Source organism: Phaseolus vulgaris, chromosome 2, assembly GCF_000499845.2.
Source record: "Phaseolus vulgaris cultivar G19833 chromosome 2, P. vulgaris v2.0, whole genome shotgun sequence".
NCBI lineage: Eukaryota > Viridiplantae > Streptophyta > Magnoliopsida > Fabales > Fabaceae > Phaseolus > Phaseolus vulgaris.
The window spans coordinates 6719763-6727374 of record NC_023758.2 but is presented as its reverse complement, the minus strand read 5'-3'; positions in this window follow the sequence as shown (position 1 = coordinate 6727374).

Genomic DNA, 7612 nt, shown 5'->3' with positions numbered 1-7612 from the left:
TCAATAGTTCTCTAGGTCTCATCTCCCTAGTAGGAACATTTAGGAATACTAAACTTGAAAACTATAATCTCAAACCTTAAGTGCATAAATTTCACCACATCTAATTATCCTGAAGTTGTTGTGATTTAATATGGAAATGATTTTTAATAGTTAAGCAAGAAAATGAACACATTTTCTCGTGGTTCTATTTAATACCTAAAGACTGAAAAGTATAAGATATCCATAATTTTTTCCGGTGTAATTAGTGTAACATACAACTTAAAGAGTCTTACTTCTATGATTGACATGATGATAAATATTATATTTTCGTAATATTTCATATTAAAATAAAACACGTATGAATATTTATTGATAAAATAATTATAATTTAACTTCTAATTTATGAACACTACAAGAAAATCATGAAATAGAAACTAATTTTAGAGACAAAAAATAATTAGTTGCTATACTGACTAAATTAGAGATCATTTTAGAAACTAAATTTTTTTTTATTTCTAAATTAGTTTATATTATTGTTAAATAGTTTCTAAATTGGTATCTAATTAGCTACTAAGGTTTTAACTACCGATTATTTGGATTCTAAATTTGGTAGCAAAAACCTTGGTTGCTAATTAGATACCAATTTAGAAACCATTTAACAATAATAGAAACTAATTAGAAACCAAAAAAAAAATAGTCTCTAAAATGGTATCTAATTTAGTCACTATATCAACTAATTATTTTTTGTCTTTAAAATTGGTTTGTATTTCATGATTTTTTTTGTAGTGGAATTTAAACATTTTTACATATTTTGTGCTTATAATATGAATAAGAATGATTTATTTTCAAATTTGTGTTAATTTCAGAATTCTATGGGAAAATGGAGATGAAAGGACAAAAGGAGAAAAGACAAGATGAAAAAGGAAAAGTGTGAATGCTCAAAACTCGTCCAAACTCGCCCAAGTCAGATCACTACAGAAGAACTCGCCCAAGTCAGATCACTCCAGAAGAACTCGCCCAAGCGAGACCAAACTCGCTTAGGCAAGATCACTCCAGAGAAGTTGGGTTCTTTTCTTGTTCAACTCACTCAAGCAAGTTGTAGCTCGCCTAGGCGAGAAATCACTTATACCAAGCCCAAATAGGTTAAATATGAGGCATGATGCATAACCCTAACAATCATTGGGAGAATATAAGAAGATAGAAAAGTCTAAAGGAGGCATCCGTAAAGGAAAAGCATCATGAATCTTCTTTTCTTGCTCTCCATGCTTGTAATGGCCAACCTTTGGGATTGAGAGTGATTTGTTCAAACTCTTATGTATTGAGGTGATATATAAACATAATATTTTTTTCTTGGTTGATGATTGTATTGTCATTTTATTCTTAACTCTTGTTTTATCATGCTTTTGATCCTTAGATTTAACTAAAAATTACTTATAAGCATCTTACCTAAATGATAATGTTTAACATATTTGAATGCTAAGAATAGATTTAAAATGTTAATTGCTATCAACATCTGCTCCTAACAATAAGGAGTTTTTATAAATATGTGAGGAATCGATATTTAGGAGACTATCTTAATAATTTTATATGTGAGTAATCGATATAAATGAATTTTATATGGATATCAATATCAAGCAAAGATAGAATATTACATACTTTTCAAAATACAAAACAATGAGAATGATGACCCTAAATCTCAATTTTCTAAATTGAATAAAACAACTATTTACTTTGCTTTATTTACATTCTTGCAATCTCATACACAACAAACATCCAACAAACTTTTACTTATTGTTTCTATTTAGTGAATATTATACTTAAGAATTCAATTGTTTCTTGTGGGTTCGAGACAAATTTATTACTTCTGACATGATACACTTGTCGTAAAACAATCATTACATGACCACTTGATTGGATAACTATATTTGACCATGTGATCAAATGTCAATGAATTAGCTTCTCATATATAAAAAAAAAAAAAAACAATACATGCTTATTTCTTAACCAAACTTAGCCTTGAGAACCATAACTTTAATAACTATATCCACACTTGCACAACTTGAAGTGCTACTAACTAGTACCATATATCAATGGTTATTCAAATACTCAAAACTCAGGAGACACTTTGTTCTTATCAACAAATGGACAAGTCAAGGTATGTCTTTGAGAGCCACATCAATTTCTGCATTATCTTCCTCTGCCTTAAGTAAGGGGTTTGATGTGAGTTTATTTTTAAGATTACACATTTTATGGGTTGCACTTTGTTTATGAGTTTTTGTTTTAAGCAGGGAGAAACCCAAAGAAAATTCTCACTGAACACGAACTTAACCAAGTGATTAAGTAAGTGTGAAGGTTCACTTCTAGAGGGCAAAGAGAAAAACACAATATAAGGTGATGATGATGAGGTGCTAAATTAAGAACAAAAAAAGAAAGCAATTATAATAGATGAACCAAATTGTAAATGAAGAAAAGGAAGAACATAAAAAATGGAATAAGAGTGGTGCAAGGAAGGAAAGGAAAAGGTGAAGAGATGAAGAAAGCTTATAGAAAAATGGAGTACGGAGTCATGCCACTTGGAGGATGGGATACTCCAAGATGAGTGGTGTACCACTTGAAAGTGTAGAGTACTCAAGATAAGACCCAAGGATAATAGGAGACTCAACTCACTAAACACTCTGACAAAGTTTCTTTTCTATTCAAAATTCAATGTGTCCTTTTACAAAAGGGAAGATACCCTATTTATAGATATGAGTTCCTTGGAGAGGAAGAGAGGAAGGGTGAAAGTGTAAATGACTACAAGCTTCTAGAAACTAGGTTAAATATGAGCACATGGGGGAGTCTTCTAGAATCTAGGTTAAAAGTTACCACATGGGTGAGTTTCTAGAAGATAGGTTAAGGTGGGCTTTGGCATAAGACCAATTTACTAAGTACACCATTTTCTAACTTATTTTTCTAATTGAAGCCCTAAGTGAGCCCAATTTATTTACTTAACTTGTCTTGTAAGAAGACTATAAGGAAGAACAACTGATATTTTGGTTCATGTCCAGTTCTCCCTTTGTTGAGGCTCTTCTGAGATTTGGTGGGGCTTTGTCTTGTATGTTGAGATGACTGACCTAGCTGTGAAGAGTTAGTGGTCTATATGTGAAGTACATCATTTGTTTGTCAAGTGCCCCCCAAGTTAAAAAGAATTTGACCTCAATTTTAGAACTCTTGTAAATAACATATAGTTAATTTGTTCACAAGAAAGATAAAAACATTTATAGACTTGATATGTGAAGTAAACTTATGTTTATTAAGCTTTGGGAGTTTGTATGGTTGAGTTCTACATACAGGTCATGTTTGAAAAGAATATTTGGAGATGAAATTATTTGTTTGTGAAAATCCTTTTAGAAGGTGAAAATCTTTAGGAGGTTGTTGAATATCATCCCTAAATTTCTTTATCAAAGATGTCAAGTATTTAGAATGATTAGGAGATGAAAAAGATAAGGAAGAAGAATACCTATGAGGTATAGTTTGTATTTTTGTACAGGTCAATATTATTGTTTTGACTACGTGAGATGAGATCATGAGACTAATTTTGATTTTACTTTCCTCACCTTTTTCATTTTTTCTTTTGGTTTTCATTTTTACTTGGTCCTCATTAAGTTCCTTGGGAGAAAGGGGTTTTAATATAATCTTGTGCCCTTGAAAGTTGAAAGAAATCTTATTGGTATGGCCATCATCTAAAATTTTTTGTCATATTGTCAAGGCCTTCCCAATAGAATATGTGTTGCTTTCATTGGCACAACATCACATATAATCTCATCTTTATACTTTCCTATAGCAAAATTTATGAGGACTTGTTTATTAACCATAATTTCACCCTCTTCACTAAGTCATTGTAGTTTATAGGGCTTTGTGTGAGAAATGGTGGGTAATTCAAGTTTCTCCACTACTCTTGTACTTGCCACATTAGCACAACTACCTCCATCTACAATTAATGAACATAATTTGTCATTAATAAGGCATCTTGTATGAAAAATATTTTCCCTTTAACTTTCATCAAAAGGTTTTTGAAGTTGTCTGAGCATGCGTCTTACTACTAACAAATCACCTTCACAAGACATCTCATATTCTTCCTCACTTTTTCTTTTTGAAGAGGTGAGGGAGCTAGATCTTGAAGATTTGGGAACTATGCTCACTCACTACAACCCCCCCTTGGACCATCATTGTTCTTTGGTTGAACAATTGGTAGTTATCACCAGTACAAAATGGTAGATTAACAACGGTTAAAATCCACATTTAAAGAAGGTTCCAGAACCGTCGTTATTGTGTGCGTCGTTAAAATGTGTGGGTTTTTCACGACAGTTCTGGAACCGTCGTTAAAACTCCTACTTATAACGACGGTTTCCACAACCGTCGTTAAAGAAGACTTATAATTTTTTTAAAAAAAAAAATTAAGGGACTTTTAAAGACGGTTCCAAGTGGAACCGTCGTTATATGTAGTTCTTAAAAAAAATATTTGTTTTTTAAGAAATCTCAAACCTGCATAAAATTTTCAATTCCAGAAAATAAAAACATTTCAAATCATAATTTAAATATAAAAATTACATACAACAAATTATAACATTATACAAAAAAGTTTTGCTAATATATAAACAAATTTGTCATTGTAATGATTTATCTATACTAGAGTGTTATACATGGTTACAAAATACTTTGACCATGTTGTTCTCACATACTCCAATGCTTCTAAATCTAGCGGGTGTTGGTCGTTGAAGAACTGTGACATTTGAAATTTTTTGAATTAGTGCATGAATAATAAATCTCAAATTTTAAAGTGTTTATTGTATTGAGTTATTACTTTATTCCAACTTTTCTTAATTTCAGCTTGCAAAATAGTCAACATCCACTGCATAACATAATAACCGCACTCATAATTTTCAGGTTGCCTGTTGGACTGCATGTGAAAATAAATGTATTAAATGAATGAGTGAAACACATTAAATTAAGTGAACAAATAAACTTTAAATACCTTAAGGTACATCCAAGTGAGTTTTTGTGCGTTTGAAGTTCTCCTCCCACACAACATATTATATCCAGAGTAAGCACTAAAATAATAAGATTTCATGTTAGAATACATAACATTATATAATATATATAAGTAATAATAAATGTTAAATGAAACTGTCGTACCTATCTATAATGTTTTTAAAATAGGTAGGAGGTTTTTTATGCAGGGAGCAAAACCAAGTAGCGGTATGATCTTGAACAGATATGATCAATAGTTGCCAATGACGCCTGTATAACAAATCAGTTAATTAGTTTCTCTTATTTCAATAATTTATTAAAACTTATTTAATAAATAAGAACTTACTCATGGATGTACGGAGCAAAATAAATGTGTTTTCCACCATTCTTTAAGGCAGTGGTGATGTATGTTTGTGTTTTCGACTTCTTGTTTCCAATTGATTGAGTGATTTGAAGGTCTAAAAACCCATATATATTGTGTTTCCCATCATCAAAGCATAATCTAGAAAGATACCTAAATTTCAATAAGTTAGTACTAATATATTTAATAAATCAAAAGTATAAAGATTTTAAAATTTGAACTTACATCATCCATAATTGCATAACTGTTATGTTAATCTCTTGATCTCCAGATGCAAGGTCCAACAAATCAGACATGTAAACGTACAACGGTAGATTACTATGCCTTCGAAAAACATTGGCATCCCATGGAACCTCTAAGACGGTTGTATCTAAAGCTATAGCAACTTCCACCAATGCCGCCAGAGGATCATGAATGAAGACTATTTTCTTCTTTCCCAAAGGCAAATTTGTCTTAGGTTCCTGCTACTCGTCAAAACAAACAAATACTTAAATTAGTTAGAATGTAATATATCTGATATATAATTCTATTAGTATTAGTGCAAAGATATACCATAGAGTCTATAGGTCTGACGAGATGTCTAGGCCAAGCAACGAAAGTATGTAATGCCTCTGCTACAATTGTGACCTCTGATGTCGGCATAGGAACTGCAAGATCACCATAAAGGACCTTCTCCACCATGACGTTCATGAAATTAGAAGGAAGAGGCACATTGTGTAACATTGTGACCCCTTCATAACACTTACCCAAGGCAACGAGTCGGGTCAAAGAATTACACTCAACATATAATTCGCATTGGCTAGTTGAGCCAAAGTCATCCCCTGATAGATCAACTGCTGAACAACTCCCTTTAGTGCTGACTTTCTTAATAGGAGGTGGAGGTGGTTCATGTTCTACCATAGTAGGTGGTTGCTGTGAGAGTCCTAAACCCTCCCACCGCTTTTTGAACTCCATTTCCATTCGCGCACTAAACTCCTCCATGAAGCTTTCTTTAAGCTCTTGAGTTACCTCAGCCTTTAACTGCTCACGTAGTTGTAGTAAATACTCTTGGCTAGGTTCATTGGACAATTGTTCCTTGCTGTGTAATGGAGGTCCAAAGTATGACCGAATCTCAACCCCATATCCAGCTACACGAACACGTCCAGGGTGTTCAGGTCGTCCGAGAGCAACATTAAGAATATCATTGCGACCACATGGTTTAAAAGTCCCCTGTGTTGATTGCTCATTGAGAGAATCCTAAAACAAATGAAAAGAAATTGTCAAACTTCAACACATTGAATTTAAAATAACACATAGAAAACATATTTCTTACAATGTGTTCAACTGTTTGTTCTGTAGACTTAGAACTCCATGTCCCTAATGGGTTTATACGGGCACCCTTCCACATCTCATGTCAGAGTGGTGGGGATGGAGGTCTTAAAGAATCTACACTATTCATTTCCTCAATGGAAGTAGAACGTGCTTTAATCTTTTCTTCAAGCATCTTCTGCTCTAGCAACTTATAACCACCACAAGACAATAAGTGTGGGGTATCATTATGTGCATGACTGGCTTTTGCTTTGTTCCGAACCTCCTATCATAACACTCAAAATTTAGTAATATGTTAATATAAACTATATTCAAATATAAAAGTGATATTAACCTGCCATTTTTCAGTTTGTCAAATATTCACAAACTGCTGCCAAGTTTCTTCATCAATGGATGCATATTTTGCACAAGGATTTTCTTCTTTCCTTTCCCCATATATGTAATCTGTTGTCAATTTTGATTTGAACTGACGAAACTTGACACCCACATCTGAAAGAACCTTCACTTTCAAGGTTTCCACATTCGGGATCTTGTAATGCGTCTACATTGTTTGAAAGAATTAGTTCATAAACAAAAACAAAGTATAAAAGAACTTTAGATTGAGCAAAGTAAAAACAGTTACATACCAGAATATCTTGCCAAATCATGTTTTTCTCGTGGTCAGTCACGTGATCCCATGACTGAGTTAAGATAGAGATCCTTTCACGAGACAGTACTCCGAGATAACTCCTATATTTCTTTGCATATTGCCAAGTGGCCACACCAGTGTGGATATCAATAGACAAAGGTATTTTGTCATCTTTATTTATCTTCTTAAACATATTCTTTAATCTTGTAGGTCATCTACCAGTTTTTGAATGATAAACTTTATCATCTGCCATGTTCCTGTTATCAAACAAATATGATAATCATCAAGAATATGAAATATAATTAAAATGAAATATATTGTAAAAC